The following is a 19,931-nucleotide window of genomic DNA, read 5'->3' as shown; positions in this document are numbered from 1 at the left end:
AGGGCCTGATCAGAGCCTGGAGGTACTGCGGTGCCGTTCCCCTCACAGCTCCGTAGGCAAGCACCATGGTCTTGTAGCGGATGCGAGCTTCAACTGGAAGCCAGTGGAGAGAGCGGAGGAGCGGGGTGACGTGAGAGAACTTGGGAAGGTTGAACACCAGACGGGCTGCGGCGTTCTGGATGAGTTGTAGGGGTTTAATGGCACAGGCAGGGAGCCCAGCCAACAGCGAGTTGCAGTAATCCAGACGGGAGATGACAAGTGCCTGGATTAGGACCTGCGCCGCTTCAGTGGTATAAAGACCAGACAATGCAGAACAATTTAGTGTAGGAAACCTCAAGGAACACCCTCACAGTTCTCTCTAATAGTCCAGGCCTGGACATCATAATCAATATGAATATTATTATCTTTCCATCGTCAAAACCTGGATTTTCAAAATGGAAGTTTCCAACAAATTACAGTAGGCCATGTGAAATCAAGACCAATGAGCTTTGTGGGAGGCAACCCGACTGTATAGAGCGATGTGGTAGGCAAAATAAATAAATAAAATGTAGTAGGCAATATCAACCACTAGATGTCACCAGAGCTTACCTTTGAAGCCGGTTGGTTCAAAATTCGGACGTTACAGTACTGCACCGAAACTTTCATAGAATCGAAGGGTATCCATTATATTGATAAGATAGACTAGTGATCGCGCCAACAATAGACATACATGTCTATACATGATGAGAATACATTGGCAATTGTCATCGGATTTGTTGGGAAACGTCAGAGAAATCCGAGTGTGCAATCGAATAACGTTAGTTCGAAGTTGTTTGTCACTTCTCACCACTGTGGGGAGAATCGAGGCTGGTAGGATACTTTTATTCAATTAATAGAGCCTTTTTTTTGGGGGGGGGGTTCAAAGATGTATTTGACTATTGTCTGCAGTGTTGTGTAGAAAATAGTTTTATGGGTCTATTTTCTGTGTTTAACAACGCCCTGTCAGAAATCCCATCACAGTTGTGACAACACTTGGCGGGTCCCGTATGAGAACGTTTTACATTGCATCCTCGGCTGCAACAGATGTGTATCAACGGGATCGTAGACGTATGATTCGGGCCAGTTGTATGTATCATGTAATGTAACCGGTAGTCTCTCTATTCACTCGACAATTTGAGAACTTCGTTCACTTGTTTACCTTTCCGACAGCAGCGAAGTCCACATTTCCTCTGACTGCATATGAATCCCTTCATTCTTGATTTCCTGTCAATGGGTTTACCTCAGCCAACCAGACCCCTCCAAAAAGGACAGAGAAAATGATGGTGAGCACAGCCAACTACCTGTGGTCACTGGACGATGTGCTTGGGCAGGGGACCACCGCCAGCATCTATAAGGCCCGCAACAATGTAGGAATCCAAACTCCCCCTTACAAAAAAGATTGCAGTTCCACTTCTTCCGTGGGGTTTATAGGCGCTTGGCATCCAACGTTATGGTACATTACCACCTATTGTACTGGAGTGTGGGCCAGAGACAGGGAGAACATATTTATTTTTTTAATTGAACATTTATTTAACTAGGCAAGTCCGTTAAGAACAAATTCTTATTTACAATGACGGCCTACACCGGCCAAACCCGGACGACGCTGGGCCAATTGTGCTGCGCCAAGGTGTCTGTAGTGACGCCTCAAAAACGACCTGCCAGGCCTGTTGCTCTTAAAGATAACATATTTAAGACTACATCTAATGACGTTCTACTCAATATACTCTTTAAAATAATTTCCCGTATCCTCTTCTTCCTCATACTAGATGTCAGCCTCTCTCTTTCCCTCTGATACTCCCCACACTGCAGCAATACCAGCTCCACGGTCTCTGCTTCCTGGCAATAATCACACTTTCCTGTTGGATGCTTTCCTATCACATTTAAGATCTTATTCAACTGGCTGTGTCCCACCCTTAATCTACTGGCTGTGTCTCACCCTTAATCTACTGGCTGTGTCCCACCCTTAGTCTACTGGCTGTGTCCCACCCTTAATCTACTGGCTGTGTCCCACCCTTAATCTACCGGCTGTGTCCCACCCTTAATCTACCGGCTGTGTCCCACCCTTAATCTACTGGCTGTGTCCCACCCTTAGTCTACTGGCTGTGTCCCACCCTTAATCTACTGGCTGTGTCCCACCCTTAATCTACTGGCTGTGTCCCACCCTTAATCTACTGGCTGTGTCCCACCCTTAGTCTACTGGCTGTGTCCCACCCTTAATCTACTGGCTGTGTCCCACCCTTAATCTACTGGCTGTGTCTCACCCTTAATCTACTGGCTGTGTCCCACCCTTAATCTACTGGCTGTGTCCCACCCTTAATCTACCGGCTGTGTCCCACCCTTAATCTACCGGCTGTGTCCCACCCTTAATCTACTGGCTGTGTCCCACCCTTAGTCTACTGGCTGTGTCCCACCCTTAATCTACTGGCTGTGTCCCACCCTTAATCTACTGGCTGTGTCCCACCCTTAATCTTGTAAAAAAAATTATCTCCCCTCTTCTGTGCCTTCCTGCCGTCCTCCCCAACTATCCTCTGTACTTGAAATAAATGCCTGCCCTTAGTATCTCTATTCCGCTGCTCCTGCTATCTCTGCACCATCACTGTCCATATCAGGCTTTTTACCTCTGCCTCGATCATTAAAACTACAACATCAACATTCCCACTACTAAGTGCTTGGTTAGTCATTATATCAGTTGCCTCATTACCCTCCACCCCCACATGGACATGGACCCAAGTAAATCTTATCTGTATATGTAACGGATGTGAAACGCTAGCGGTGGTGCGCACTAAATAGCGTTTCAATTGGTGACGTCACTTGCTCTAAGACCTTGAAGTAGTAGTTCCCCTTGCTCTGCAAGGGCCGTGGCTTTTGTGGAGCAATGGGTAACAATGCTTCGAGGGTGACTGTTGTTGACGTGTGCAGAGGGTCCCTGGTTCGCGCCCGGGTATGGTCTAAATGTATACTGTTACATATACCCATCCGTCTAATCCTGCCATGGGTTTGCAGCACCTCATACAGCAGGTCTTGTCTGCTACGTGACCTAAAGGACTGGAGACTCATCAACACGGCACATGAATTAGAGCAAGTAACTACATCCTTCACCCTCTGCAAGGCCAACAGAATGGCCATCAGCTCTGCTGTATATTTTTTTTAATTTGACCTTTATTTAACCAGGCAAGTCAGTTAAGAACAAATTCTTATTTTCAATGACGGCCTGGGAACAGTGGGTTAACTGCCTGTTCAGGGGCAGAATGACAGATTTGTACCTTGTCAGCTCAGGGGTTTGAACTCGCAACCTTCCAGTTACTAGCCCAACGCTCTAACCACTAGGCTAACCTGCCCCCAGCCAGATGATCTGTAATACGTTTCCTGACTGCCACCCCATGTTCCTGCACTACACATCCTGACCCAGTACGTCCTGTCCTTGGATCTTTTGTACCATCTGACTAAACTCCCTTCCATGGAGTCCCATCTCCCTCGCCTAGGTATTACCCACCCACCCAAAGCTCGTGTCCACCCTCTCAAAGTTTCTCCCATATAACCTCAAGCATACCTCATCTCCCATCTTCCTCCTGGTAAAGATCAGTGAGTTCTCTACAGAGAACCTGAACCTCCACATTAATGCCTAACCACTCTACCTCATCAATTGCTTCCTGTACCTTCCTTACTATGTAATGGCACATTTGCCATCTGCAAATAACGACCTCCCAATATCCAGCTATACCTGAGAGTAAACATAATTGATCATGATTGAGAACAACAGAGGACTAATCACACTCCCCTGCGGTGTACCGTTATCCACCAGGTAGCTGCCTGATAGGGACTTCCCCACCCTCACCTGGATAGACCTTCCAAATAGGAAATCATTTAGCCAGTTGTACGTTCTTCCACCTACCGCCATAATATCAAGCTTGATTAACGACCCCTCCTTCCGCATCATATCATACACCTTCTCCACATCATATCATACACCTTCTCCACATCATATCATACACCTTCTCCACCACATATCATACACCTTCTCCACATCATATCATACACCTTCTCCACATCATATCATACACCTTCTCCACCACATATCATACACCTTCTCCACATCATAGCATACACCTTCTCCACATCATATCATACACCTTCTCCACATCATATCATACACCTTCTCCACATCATATCATACATCTTCTCCACATCATATCATACACCTTCTCATTTACATTTACATTTAAGTCATTTAGCAGACGCTCTTCTCCACATCATAGCATACACCTTCTCCACATCATAGCATACACCTTCTCCACATCATATCATACACCTTCTCCACATCATATCATACACCTTCTCCACATCATATCATACACCTTCTCCACATCATATCATACACCTTCTCCACATCAAAAAAGACAGCTACAACAGTCTCCTTGTTCACCTGAGTCTTCCTGACCTCTGCTTCTAAGCAGAGCACTGGGTCCATAGTTCTCCTACCCTTCCTGAACCCACTCTGATGTGGCGATACTCGCCCCCTGCTCTCCAGGAAGTATTGCCCCACACTCCTCCGTCCACCATGGGACTGTTTTCCTCCTCCTCCTCCCTGAACTCTTAGGTATATCCTCAGTAGCTGCTCCCACTAACGCTGTTCTCACCCAGTTATTCATACTATCCATATCCCCTCTCATATCCACCCGAGCCATCACCTCACTCAGCTCTTTAAACTGATCCCACTTTGCCCTTCCAAACACCCACCTGCCTACTCCATCCACTGACACCTCCTCCTCTCTACTGTGAATACTATGAGGTAATGATCACTCCCTACTGTTGACTCCTCCCATACCTCCCACTCACAGATTCCTGCCATCGCATTAGATACCAGAGTGAGGTACATCAATCCTGGTCCCTCGGCCATCATTCAGGCACACTAGATCTTTCATTTCTGTCAGATGTTCCCATCACTTGGCCATTTCCATCTATCCGTTTTCCCCCAAGAGCGTGTTGTGGGCATTAAAATCCCCACACCACATGACCTTACTATTATTCTGGCCCTCCAGCACTTCCAGGTCCAATATCTGTTCACCCCCCTCTCAACCACACCACCACCACACATTCCTGTTAATTACCTCTGCCGAGCATCCTGTAGGCAAGTCCACCCCCCACCCCCTGTTTCCTGGACACAAATCACATCAGGTTTAACTGGCACATCCACAATGAACTGCGTGAACGCCTACCCATCAGCCAACAGGCTTCGAACATTCCATTGTAGTACTACCACATAACTAAGATCCAGTAATACATGACTCCACCCTCGGCTGATTGAGGTCATCTCCAACCTCTTCCCAGGTCAACCCTGTCACACTCGGATGTCTCCCAGCAGATTTCACTATTAGCTGAATCCTCTCTGTTTAAGACTCTACTTTAGCAGTGCTATTTATAGCTCCTGCTATGAACTGTCACCAGCTTTCTCTTATCTATGTATACCATATTGATGCTCCAACCCATGTCTCCCTGGAACCTTCATCTCACTGGACCACTCTAACTGCCTCAGCATATAACACCCTTCTCTCCACTCGCACTTGTTGCACCTCCGCTACCTGCTTCCTTGCCTCACACCCGCTATATGCCACGCTATGAGCACTCACACAGCTGCAGCGCGTAGGTTGTTCACCATCCCCACACTTCCCGTACTCATGCTCCCCTCCACACCTGGCACCTTTTCTCTTTACAGGCTGTTGCCACATGCCCAGACTTCTGGCAGTTCTAATATCTTCAAGGCTTCGGTACATAAGCCCTCCCCTGATAACTCGTATATCCTATGGTCACTTTATTTGTCAGTAACCGGTCCTTGGAAGGGTAACAGAATTGACGGGCTGTCTCCTCTCACTCCACCCCTTGTTGCTGGCAACCTTTGAACATCCACTCGAGCTCTTCCTCTCAAGTTGTGGCTTTCCTCTTTGGCGGGAACTGGAACACGCTGTCGTACACGTCGATCCAGAGCATCACTGACATTCTCAATGGGTGACATGTCTGGTGAGTATGCAGGCCCTGGAAGAACTGGGACATTTTCAGCTTCCAGGAATTGTGTAAAGATCCTTGCGACATGGGGCCGTGCATTATCATGCTGAAACATGAGGTGATGTTGGGGGATGAATGGGATGACAATGGGCCTCGGGATCTCTGTGCATTCAAATTGCCATTGATAAAATGCAACTGTTTGTTGTCAGTAGCTTAAGCTTACCCTATGCCCACACAACACCATACTCATGGTCTGCGGTGAGGGTGGTTGAATGTACTGCCAAATTCTCTAAATCATTGGTGTTTCTCTGGCAACAGCTCTGGTGGACATTCCTGCAGTCAGGGTGCTAATTGCAAGCTTCACCAAAACTTGAGAGATCTGTGGCATTGTGTTGTGTGACAAAACTGCACATTTTAGAGTGACCTTTTATTGTCCCCAGCACAAGGTGCACCTGTGTAATAATCATGCTGTTTAATCAGCTTCTTTATATGCCACAGAAGTTAGGAACCAATATACACAGGCAGTTCGGAAAGCAAAGGCTAGCCTTTTCAAACAGAAACTTCAAAAAGTTCTGGGACACTGTAAAGTCCATTGAGAATAACAGCACCTCCTCCCAGCTGCCCACTGCACTGAGGCTAGGAAACAATGTCACCACCAATAAATCCATGACGATTGAGAATTTCAATAAGCATTTTTCTACGACTGGCCTTGCTTTCCACCTGGCTACCCCTATCCCGATCAAGAGCCCTGCACCCCCCACAGCAATTAGCCCAAGCATCCCCCAGTCTCTATGGGGGTGCCACGGGGTTCAATTCTCGGGCCGACTCTTTACTCTGTATATATCAATGATGTCTCTCTTGCTGCTGGTGATTCTCTGATCCACCTCTACGCAGATGACACCATTCTGTATACTTCTGGCCCTTCTTGGACACTGTGTTAACTAACCTCCAGACGAGCTTCAATTCCATACAACTCTCCTTCCGTGGACTCCGACTGCTCTTAAATGCAAGTAAAACTAAATGCATGCTCTTTAACCGATCGTTACCAGCACCTGACCGCCCGTCCAGCATCACTACTCTGGACGGTTCTGACTTAGAATATGTGGACATCTACAAATACCTAGGTGTCTGGCTAGACTGTTAACTCTCCTTCCAGACTCACATTAAGCATCTCCAATCCAAAATTAAATCTAGAATAGGCTTCCTATTTCGCAACAAAGCATCCTTCACTCATGCTGCCAAACACCCTTGTAAAACTGTCTATCCTACCGACCCTAGACTTCGGCGATGTCATTTACAAAATAGCCTCCAACACTACTCAGTAAACTGGATGTAGTCTATCACAGTGCCTTTTGTTTTGTCACCAAAGCCCCATATACTACCCACCACTGCGACCTGTATGCTCTCGTTGGCTGGCCCTCGCTTCATGTTCGTCGCAAAACCCACTGACTCCAGGTCATCTATAAGTCTTTGCTAGGTAAAACCCCGACTTATCTCAGTTCACTGGTCACCATAGCAACACCCATGCATAGCACGCGCTCCAGCAGGTATATTTCACTGTTCACCCCCAAAGCCAATTCCTCCTTCGGCCGCCTTTCCTTCCAGATATCTGCTGCCAATGACTGGAACAAATTGCAAAAATCACTGAAGCTGGAGACTCATATCTCCCTCACTAGCTTTAAGCACCAGCTGTCAGAGCAGCTCACAGATCACTGCACCTGTACAAAGCCCATTTGTAAATAGCCCATCCAACTACCTCATCCCCATACTGTTGTTGTTTTTTTCTTCTCCTTTGCACTCCGCTACTTGCACGTTCATCTTCTGCTCATCTGTCAATCCAGTGTTTAATTGCTAAATTGTAATTATTTCACCACTATGGCCTATTTATTGCCTTACCTCCCGTATCTTACCTCATTTGTACACAATGTATATAGACTTTCTCCCGATTGTGTTATTGACTGTACATTCGTTTATACCATGTGTAACTCTGTGTTGTTTGTGTCGTACTGCTTTGCTTTATCTTGGCCTGGTCGCAGTTGTAAATGAGATCTTGTTCTCAACTGGCCTACCTGGTTAAATAAAAAAAATGGATGGATTATCTTGGCAAAGGAGAAATGCTCACCAACCGGGATGTAAACAAATTTGTGCACAACATTTGAGAGAAATAAGCTTTTTGTGCATACAGAACATTTCTGGGATCTTTTATTTCAGCTCATGAAACATGGGACCAACACTTTACATGTTGTGTTTATATTTCAAAGACATCAAAGGGTGAGTACGATGTCATGCGATCGCTAACTTTTGATAACTAACTTGTGTGTGTGTGTGTGTGTAGATAACAGGGCAGCAGGTTGCGGTGAAGGTGTTTAAACTGATGAGCTACAGTCGTCCGTACAAGGTTCAGAGGAGAGAGTTTGAGATGCTCAGGAGACTCAACCACAACAACATCGTCAAGCTCTTCTCCGTGGAGGAGGTGAGGATGGGAGGAGAGGAAGTGAGGCAGGAGGAGAAGGGTAGCAACAAACAGTTTTTTACCTTCATCAAACCTGATTAGTCATGCCCCCCCCCCCCCCCCCTCTCTCTCTCTGTGTATAGCTGAGGAGTAAACAGAGGGTGTTGGTGATGGAGTATTGTTCAGGAGGCAGTCTGCTCAGTCTGCTGGTGGAGCCAGAGAATGCCTTCGGTCTACCAGAGCCAGAGCTCCTCATAGTACTACATTGTGTGGGTCAGTGTGTGTGTGTGGGTGGAGGCGAAGAGGGGTTAGGAGCCGTGGGATGAGAAGGTGCCCCACCCCGATCATTTGGATGAACCATTCGTCCTATTTCTTCTAGTGCACGGGATGAACCATCTGCGTGAGAACAGGGTGGCGCATTGGGATATTAAGCCTGGGAACATCATTCGTCAGGTGGGAGAGGACGGGAGGTCCATCTATAAGCAAACAGAATTTGGAGCGGCCAGAGAACTAGAGGACGATGAGAAGTTTGTCTCCCTCTACGGGACAGAGGAATACTTGGTGAGAGAGAGGGGGGTGGTGGAGGACTGAAAACAGGGAAGGCTATGGGGAGAAGAGGGGAAAGGTAAGCGACAGCTTAGTTTATTAGGATCCCCATTAGCTACTGCACATGCTGCAGCTACTCTTCCTGAGGTCCACATAAAACGTACATGTACATGACAAAGTACAGAGCAGTTATAGACAAGAACAACGGGACGGAGAGGAGAGATTACGTCGAATGTTGTCTCAGACCTGTCTGAGCGTGCAGTGTTTCCTAAGCCTCAGCAGATAACATAAGGTAGGGCAGGTTATGGTATTTAGCGTGGGTGTATGTGTGTGTGTGTGTGTGTGTGTGTGTGTGTGTGTGTGTGTGTGTGTGTGTGTGTGTGTGTGTGTGTGTGTGTGTGTGTGTGTGTGTGTGTGTGTGTGTGTGTGTGTGTGTGTGTGTGGCACCCAGACATATATGAGTGTGCAGTGCTGCGGAAACCCCAGCAGAAGGCCTGTGGTGTGAGTGTTGACCTGTGGAGTATTTTTACCACGCTGCCGCCGGTACTTTACCCTTCACACCCTACGGAGGACCCCGCAAGAACAAGCCCACCATGTAAGTCTGTGTGTGTTGTGTGTTTCATAGCTCCAACAGTTGGTGTGTGTGTAATTACGATGGGCAACCTGGAATTACATTGAAATGAACAAGTTATTGCCATTTTATTGATTTGGAATTCATCAAAACACAACACAACAGATGAAACAGGACAGGACAATAAAATGCTGGTGTCTTCCTTCTCCTCTGCTCCCACTCTCCCCCTGTCGGTGCTGTGCAGGTATAAGGTCACCACAGAGAAGCCGGTTGGGGCCATTGCTGGAGCCCAGAGGCTTGACGACGGCCCTATAGAGTGGAGTTACCGCCTGCCACAGAGCTGCCAGCTCTCAGTCAGTACCTCTCACTCTTCCACTTCCTCTCCCCCCTCCCCTCTGTGTGTAGGGGTCTGAGTGGTCAACTGGTGCCAGTGTGAGCTGGGATACTGGAGGCAGACCAGGAGAAGTGTTGGGCATTTGGCCAGTTATTTTTTGCCACCACAGAGAAACTACAGAGAGTCTCAGTCCATCTGTTCTGCCTGCAACAGGCCGCAGCTCACCGCATATACATTCACCACCACAACACGTGAGTATACACACACACACACACACACACTTGCCAGTCTTCACTCACACCCACCTGTGCCCACCACTCCCGTCTCCCAGGGTGGCCATCTTCCGTGAAGAGGTGGCGTGTCAGACAGGGGTGGGGCTGGAGCAACAGCACTTCCTGTACCTGGGTCATGACCTTTCCCTGGAGGGCTCCATGAAGATGGTCAACTTCCCCCCCCGACCTCGCCCTCCCAGCCCCTACTGCTGCTCAGCCGCGCCCCAGAGACACACGCTGAACTCCCCTACAGAGAATGTAAACTGATCCTCCTGGTCCCTTTGGCCCAGACCCTTAAATCACTAACCCCCCCCAAAAAATAAAATAAACTACAACATTCACCATCCCCTAGCAACTACTGCGGCCCCCGTCTCTACCCCACACACACACACACTTTTTTTTTCTCGAATTGATTCAAAACCTGTAAAAAAAAGTGTCTTGTCTTCTGTAGCAGAGATGCCCATTATCCCATCCCAGTTTGACGTTGTGGCTGACTGCTCTTTCTGCTCTTTCACTTCACACACAGGCCAGTCATAGGATCCAGCAGTGTTTGACCAACTGGAAGAGACAGTTAAAACTCCCTGAATGATCTGTTGACGGTGGTGGTTTTCTATTTAGTAAATAAATCACTCTTATTAATCAACCCCTCCCCCCTCTTTTTTTCTCCCCCATTCTCATCCTCTCCTCCCTCTCTTTTCTCCTCTGTCTCGGTGATCGTAGGAGTGGTCCAGCAGTACCTGAGGATAATGCATTCCTTACACACAGGCAGAGAGGTGCTCTTACACGGATACTACAGCTACATGTGAGTCACACACACACACTGTTAGAACAAACCAGAAACATCTGATTGATGCTCTCCTCTCTGTCTCCCCACACTCCCAGTGAGAAGGTGCGTAGGGAGTGTGGCGACGTGATGATTGGTATCAGCACGGTCAACACGAGATTGCAGTCCTGCCACAGCTCTGAGCACAGACTACACACACTGAGAGTGACAAGACACACGGTCGCATACCAACACGTACAATCTCAGGCATTGTAACATTGCGAGCAAATACTTTTTCCTCTCACTGTATATGTACAGTGCCTTTGGAATGTATTCAGACCCCTTGACGTTTTTCACATTACAGGCTTATTCTAAGATGTATTTTTTTAAAATCTCATAACAGTGCAAAAACAGGTTTTTAGACATGTTTGCTAATTTACAAAAATAAAAAACACTATCTCATTTACATACAGTACCAGTCAAAAGTTTGGACACACCTACTCATTCCATGGTTTTTCTTTATTTTTACCATTTTCTACATTGTACAATAATAATGAAGACATCAAAACTATGAAATAACACATATGGAATCATGTAGTAACCAAATAAGTGTTAAACAAATATTTTTTATTTTAAACAGTTGAAGTCGGAAGTTTACATACACCTTAGCCAAATACATTTAAACTCAGTTTCACAATTCCTGACATTTAATCCTAGTAACAATTCCCTGTCTTAGGTCAGTTAGGATCACCACTTTATTTTAAGAATGTGAAATGTCAGTATAATAGTAGAGAGAATGATTTATTTCAGCTTTTATTTATTTCATCACATTCCCAGTGGGTCAGAAGTATACATACACTCAATTAGTATTTGGTAGCATTGCCTTTAAATTGTTTAACTTGGGTCAAACGTTATGGGTAGCCTTCCACAGCCTTCGCATAATAAGTTGGGTGAATTTTGGCCCATTCCTCCTGACAGAGCTGGTGTAACTGAGTCAGGGGGAGAGAGGAGAGGAGGAGATGAGGAAGAGAGAGAGAGAGAAACAGCAGTGGGTGCAGAGGTGTGGTCGATGTCCTCGGTCTACAATGAGGTCGGAGCCCAACTGCTGAAGTGAGAAGCCTGAACAATTGATTGACCTCACACTGACTCAGACATGTCTTCCCTCTCTCTACTTCTCCCAACTCTCCTCCCTCCCCCTCTCTCCATCCTCCCTTACCCAGTCTCTCTCTCTCTCTCTCTCTCTCTCTCTCTCTCTCTCTCTCTCTCTCTCTCTCTCTCTCTCTCTCTCTCTCTGCAGTTAGGGCAGTAAGGCAAAAAAGCAGGGGATTCCATTTTCTCACAGGATTTACCTGAAAACACTCATATCTAACCAAAATAATCAAACCTCAAAGCCAGAGCTCTACAGTAGAGACAGTAACAGTTGGAAATCCCCTCAGGGAAAAGCCATCAAACTGAAACGACAGAGGATTAAAAGAGAGAGAGTCAGCACTCTTCTACTTTCCTTTCCTCTGAAAGAGTAAACATTCCCTCTCATCCGTGACGGAAAACTACGGGTATTAAGAGCTGTTGGGCCAACAGTCACCAAAGAAACATACACGCACACCTTTCGGTTACTGGCCCAATGCTCTGAGCCACTAGGTTACCTGCCACACACACACACACACACACACACACACACACACACACACACACACACACACACACACACACACACACACACACACACACACACACACACACACACACACACACACACACACACACACACACACACACACACACACACTTCAACTTCAACTTCAACTTCAACTTCAACTTCAGGTTAATGATACTGATGAATTACAGTTGAGGACTTCATTAACGTGTGAAACTTCTGTGTATCTGCTGCTATCTGCGGATGGGTATAGTGTGTGTGAGCTCTTAGGAATGCTAACTGTGTGTGTCTGTATCTGTGTGTGTGCAACACTTTCAGGAATGCTGACCGGGTCCTCCGTAAACTGTGTGAACCACCTAAAAAGAATGATCTGTGCCAGTATGAACACAGGAGGTCTCTACCCACTCAGACACAACCATTTAAAATCAGTTTCACAATTCCTGACATTTAATCCTCATAGAAATTACCTGTCTCAGGTCAGTTAGGATCACCACTTTATTTTAAGAATGTGAAATGTCAGAACAATAGTAGAGAGAATGATTTATTTCCGCTTTTACTTCTTTCACCGCATTCCCAGTGGGTCAGAAGTTTACATACACTCAATTAGTATTTGGTAGCATTGCCTTTAAATTGTTTAACTTGGGTCCAACGTTTCGGGTAGCCTTCCACAGCCTTCCCACAATAAGTTGGGTGAAGTTTGGGCAATTCCTCCTGACAGAGCTGATGTAACTGAGTCAGGTTTGTAGGCCTCCTTGCTCGCACACGCTTTTTCAGTTCTGCGCACAAATGTTCTATAGGATTGAGGTCAGGGCTTTGTGATGGCCACTCCAATACCTTGACTTTGTTGTCCTTAAGCCATTTGCCACAACTTTGGAAGTATGCTTGGGATCATTGTCCATTTGGAAGACCCATTTGCGACCAAGCTTTAACTTCCTGACTGATGTCTTGAGATGTTGCTTCAATATATCCACATCATTTTCCGTCCTCATAATGCCATCTATTTTGTGAAGTGCACCAGTCCCTCCTGCAGCAAAGCTCCCTCACAACATGATGCTGCCACCCCCGTGCTTCACGGTTGGGATGGTGTTCTTCGGCTTGCAAGTCTCCCTCTTTTTCCTCCAAATATAACATTGGTCATTATGGCCAAACAGTTCGATTTTTGTTTCATCAGACCAGAGGACATTTCTACAAAAAGTGTGATCTTTGTCCCCATGTGCAGTTGCAAACCGTAGTCTGGCTTTTTTATGGCGGTTTAGGAGCAGTGGCTTATTCCTTGCTGAGCGGCCTTTCAGGTTATGTCGTTATAGGACTTGTTTTACTGTGGATATAGATACTTTTGTACCTGTTTCCTCCAGCATCTTCACAAGATCCTTTGCTGTTGTTCTGGGATTGATTTGCACTTTTCGCACCAAAGTACGTTCATCTCTAGGAGGCAGAACGCGTCTCCTTCCTGAGCAGTATGACGGCTGCGTGGTTCCATGGTGTTTATACTTGCATACTATTGTTTGTACAGATGAACGTGGTATCTTCAGGCGTTTGGAAATTGTTCCCAAGGATGAACCAGACTTGTGGAGGTCTACAATTTTTTTCTGAGGTCTTGGCTGGTTTCTTTTGATTTTCCTATGATGTCAAGCAAAGAGGCACTGAGTTTGAAGGTAGGCCTTGAAATACATCAACAAATACACCTCCAATTGACTCAAGAAGTTTCTAAAGCCATGACCTCATTTTCTAGAATGTTCCAAGCTGTCAGTCAACTTAGTGTATGTAAACTTCTGACCCACTGGAATTGTGATACAGTGAAATAATCTGTCTGTAAACAATTGTTGGAAAGATTATGCACAACGTAGATGCACAAAGTACATGTACAAAGTAGATGTCCTAACCGACTTGCCAAAACTATAGTTTGTTAACAATAAATATGTGGAGTGGTTGAAAAACAAATTTTAATGACTCCAACCGACGTGCATGTAAACTTCCGACTTAAACTGTGTATGTGTGTTTATGCATGTATGTGTGTATGTATGTGTGTGTGTGTGTGTGTACATACATACATACATACATACATACATACATACATACATACATACATACATACATACATACATACATACATACATACATACATACATACAGTGGGGCAAAAAAGTATTTAGTCAGCCACCAATTGTGCAAGTTCTCCCACTTAAAAAAGATGAGAGAGGCCTGTAATTTTCATCATAGGTACACTTCAACTATGACAGACAAAATGAGAAGAAAAAAAATCCAGAAAATCACATTGTATGATTTTTAATTAATTTTAATGAATTTATTTGCAAATTATGGTGGAAAATAAGTATTTGGTCAATAACAACAGTTTCTCAATACTTTGTTATATACCCTTTGTTGGCAATGAAAGGTCAAACGTTTTCTGTTAGTCTTCACAAGTTTTTCACACACTGTTGCTGGTATTTTGGCCCATTCCTCCATGCAGATTTCCTCTAGAGTAGTGATGTTTTGGGGCTGTTGCTGGGCAACATGGACTTTCAACTCCCTCCAAAGATTTTCTATGGGGTTGAGATCTGGAGACTGGCTAGGCCACTAAAGGACTTTGAAATACGAAGCCACTCCTTCGTTGCCCGGGCGGTGTGTTTGGGATCATTGTCATGCTGAAAGACCCAGCCACGTTTCATCTTCAATGCCCTCGCTGATGGAAGGAGGTTTTCACTCAAAATCTCACGATACATGGCCCCATTCATTCTTTCCTTTACACGGATCAGTCGTCCTGGTCCCTTTGCAGAAAAACATCCCCAAAGCATGATGTTTCCACCCCCATCCTTCACAGTAGGTGTTCTTTGGATGCAACTCAGCATTCTTTGTCCTCCAAACACGACGAGTTGAGTTTTTACCAAAAAGTTATATTTTGGTTTGATCTGACCATATGACATTCTCCCAATCTTCTTCTGGATCATCCAAATGCTCTCTAGCAAACTTCAGACGGGCCTGGACATGTACTGGCTTAAACAGGGGGACACGTCTGGTACTGCAGGATTTGAGTCCCTGGCGGCGTAGTGTGTTACTGATGGTAGGCTTTGTTACTTTGGTCCCAGCTTTCTGCAGGTCATTCACTAGGTCCCCCCGTGTGGTTCTGGGATTTTTTCTCACCGTTCTTGTGATCATTTTGCCCCCACAGGGTGAGATCTTGCGTGGAGCCCCAGATCGAGGGAGATTATCAGTGGTCTTGTATGTCTTCCATTTCCTAATAATTGCTCCCACAGTTGATTTCTTCAAACCAAGCTGCTTATCTATTGCAGATTCAGTCTTCCCAGCCTGGTGCAGGTCTACAATTTTGTTTCTGGTGTCCTTTGACAGCTCTTTGGTCTTGGCCATAGTGGAGTTTGGAGTGTGACTGTTTGAGGTTGTGGACAGGTGTCTTTTATACTGATAACAAGTTCAAACAGGTGCCACTAATACAGGTAACGAGTGGAGGACAGAGGAGCGTCTTAAAGAAGAAGTTACAGGTCTGTGAGAGCCAGAAATCTTGCTTTTTTGTAGGTGACCAAATACTTATTTTCCACCATAATTTGCAAATAAAATCATTAAAAATCCTACAATGTGATTTTCTGGTGTTTTTTACCCTCATTTTGTCTGTCATAGTTGAAGTGTACCTATGATGAAAATTACAGGCCTCTCTCATCTTTTTAAGTGGGAGAACTTGCACAATTGGTGGCTGACTAAATACTTTTTTTGCCCCACTGTAGGTAGGAACCATATGTACTGTCCCAGACAGTTGTGCAGTAAATGAGATATGGGTAAATAAAGCTGTACTAAAGTGTTACATGCTGACCACACTGCGTACGCGTGCACCAACGAACGCATGTTGATTTTGTCTACCCGCAACAGACTCGATCAGGACACTCAGGTTGAAATATCAAAATGAACTTTGAACCAACTATATTAATTTCTGGACAGGTCGAAAAGCATTAAACACTTATGGCAATTTAGCTAGCTAGCTAGCTAGCTTGCTGTTGGTAGCTAATTTGTCCTGGGATATAAACATTGGGATGTTATTTTACCTGAAATGCACAAGGTCCTCTACTGGGACAATTAATCCACATTTAAAAGGGTAAACCTAGTTTGTTTCTAGTAATCTCCTCCTTCAGGCTTCTTATGTGGACTTTATATGGCGGTTTGCAACCAACTTTAAGGTGCATTACCACCACCAACTGGACGAGTGTGGACCTCAGTTCATCTTTCAATCACCCACGTGGGTATATGCTCCTAAAAACCAATGAGGAGATGGGAGAGGCGGTTCTTGCAGTGCGTCAAGCGTTCTATTTTAGCACCTGGTTACGCAGACGCGCGCGAGTAGTGTGGGTGCAGTGATGGAAGAACATGTAGGTGTACATTTATTTTGCAGCACTGGCGCGCATGCGACACGGGCGGTGTGGTCAGCGTGTTAGAAAACAAGCCTGATGAACCAAACCACATGTTTTTTCCTGATGATACCGACGGACTAAACCACTTTGCTGCAGACAAAGTGAATATCTTTCCAGGACAACTTTCCATCAACTAGAACACCAATTGAGATTCCGGGCTCTTGAAAAAAATAAACATTTATTATTCTTACCTGTAACGGCATTCAGGGGTGGAAGAAGGAGAGGACCAAAGCGCAGCGTGGTAAGTGTTCATCTTTCTTTTAATGAAATTGAACACTTCAAAAACAAAACAACAAAGTGAAACCTGAAACAGTTCTATCTGGTGCAGAAACACAAAGACTGAAAATAACCACCCACAAAACACAAAGGAAAACAGGCTACCTAAATATGGTTCTCAATCAGGGACAACGATAGACAGTGCCTCTGATTGAGAACCATATCAGGCCAAACACAGAAATAGAAAAACTAACAGTCTGCCCACCCCAACTCACGCCCTGACCATACTAAATAAAGACAAAACAAAGGAATAAAGGTCAGAACATGACAGAATTGTGATCCACGTGAGCCAGAATTTTAAATAATGTCTCAGGTATGTGTAATTTTAACTGACTTGTCCGGAAGTCAACCCATACAGATGAGAGAGATCCTTGCCTTTCACGAGAGTGGCCAATCGTAAGTTATCGAAACGGCAATAGGTTACAGTCATAGAGCCTCCGTGTGTGACAATAGTTAGGTGATGCCTAGTCAATAGCAGATGGAATTAAAAGTTGAAGGATGCAACGACCAAGAGCCAATAGGTAGGCTGCTACTTAATATTCTGAATGGAGTTGTTAGGATGAGAAAGCGTAAACTAGATTAACTAGCTTGTCCCGGTTTGATGCAGTCAAGACAGATACTACATAATATATATATATATACTGCTAAAAAAAAAGGTAACACTAAAATAACACATCCTAGATATGAATGAATGAAATATTCTTATTAAATACTTTTTTCTTTACATAGTTGAATGTGCTGACAACAAAATCACACAAATTATCAATGGAAATCAAATTTATCAACCCATAGAGGTCTGGATTTGGAGTCACACTCAAAATTAAAGTGTAAAACCACACTACAGGCTGATCCAACTTTGATGTAATGTCCTTAAAACAAGTCAAAATGAGGCCCAGTAGTGTGTGTGGCCTCCATGTGCCTGTATGACCTCCCTACAATGCCTGGGCATGCTCCTGATGAGGTGGTGGATGGTCTCCTGAGGGATCTCCTCCCAGACCTGGACTAAAGCATCCGCCAACTCCTGGACAGTCTGTGGTGCAACGTGGCGTTGGTGGATGGAGCGAGACATGATGTCTCAGATGTGCTCAATTGGATTCAGGTCTGGGGAACGGGCGGGCCAGTCCATAGCATCAATGCCTTCCTCTTGCAGGAACTGCTGACACACTCCAGCCACATGAGGTCTAGCATTGTCTTGCATTAGGAGGAACCCAGGGCCAACCGCACCAGCATATGGTCTCACAAGGGGTCTGAGGATCTCATCTCTGTACCTAATGGCAGTCAGGTTACCTCTGGCGAGCACATGGAGGGCTGTGCGGCCCCCCACAGAAATGCCACCCCACACCATGACTGACCCACCGTCAAACCGGTCATGCTGGAGGATGTTACAGGCAGCAGAACGTTCTCCACAGTGTCTCCAGACTCTGTCACGTCTGTCACATGTGCTCAGTGTGAACCTGCTTTCATCTGTGAAGAGCACAGGGCGTCAGTGGTGGATTTTCCAATCTTGGTGTTCTCTGGCAAATGCCAAATGTCCTGCAAGGTGTCGGGCTGTAAGCACAACCCCCACCTGTGGACGTCGGGCCCTCATACCACCCTCATGGAGTCTGTTTCTGACCGTTTGAGCAGACACATGCACATTTATGGCCTGCTGGAAGTCATTTTGTAGGGCTCTGGCAGTGCTCCTCCTGTTCCTCCTTGCACAAAGGCGCAGGTAGTGGTCCTGCTGCTGGGTTGTTGCCCTCCTACGGCCTCCTCCACGTCTCCTGATGTACTGGCCTGTCTCCTGATAGCGCCTCCATGCTCAGGACACTACGCTGACAGACAAAGCAAACCTTCTTGCCACAGCTCGCATTGATGTGCCATCCTGGATGAGCTGCACTACCTGAGCCACTTGTGTGGGTTGTAGACTCCGTCTCATGCTACCACTAGAGTGAAAGCACCGCCAGCATTCAAAAGTGACCAAAACATCAGCCAGGAAGCATAGGAACTGAAGTGGTCTGTGGTCACCACCTGCAGAACCACTCCTTTATTGGGGGTGTCTTGCTAATTGCCTATAATTTCCACCTGTTGTCTATTCCATTTGCACAACAGCATGTGAAATTTATTGTCAATCAGTGTTGCTTCCTAAGTTTGATTTCACAGAAGTGTGATTGACTTGGAGTTACATTGTGTTGTTTAAGTGTTCCCTTTTTTGTTCCCGCGAAAATTTCTTCTGTCCTCAGTTGCAACACTCACTACCAAGTTCCAAACTGTCTCTGGAAGCAACATCAGCACAATAACTGTTCTTCTGGAGCTTCATGAAATTGGTTTCCATGGCCGAGCAGCCACACACAAGCCTAAGATCACCATGCTCAATGCCAAGCGTTGGCTGAAGTGGTGTAAAGCTCACTGCCATTGGACTCTGGAGCAGTGGAAACGCGTTCTCTGGAGTGATGAATCACACTTCACCATCTGGCGGTCTGACAGATGAATCTGAGTTTGGCGGATGCTACCTGCCCCAATGCCTAGTGGAGGGATGTTTTTTTTTTTTTCATGGTTCCAGACCCTTGGTTCCAGTGAAGGGAAATCTTAATGCAAGAGTATACAATGACATTCGACACAATTCTGTGCTTCCAACTTTGTGGCAACAG

General features: G+C 45.7%; 1 pseudogene; it reads left to right on the top strand.

Annotated features, from left to right (window-relative positions):
* The first annotated feature begins 1,025 nt into the window (after positions 1 to 1,025).
* Positions 1,026 to 18,967, top strand: LOC135541622 (inhibitor of nuclear factor kappa-B kinase subunit epsilon-like; annotated as a pseudogene).
* Positions 18,968 to 19,931: the final 964 nt, after the last annotated feature.

Source organism: Oncorhynchus masou, chromosome 6 (assembly GCF_036934945.1).
Source record: "Oncorhynchus masou masou isolate Uvic2021 chromosome 6, UVic_Omas_1.1, whole genome shotgun sequence".
Lineage (NCBI taxonomy): Eukaryota > Metazoa > Chordata > Actinopteri > Salmoniformes > Salmonidae > Oncorhynchus > Oncorhynchus masou.
This window is presented reverse-complemented; position numbering and strand designations above follow the sequence as displayed.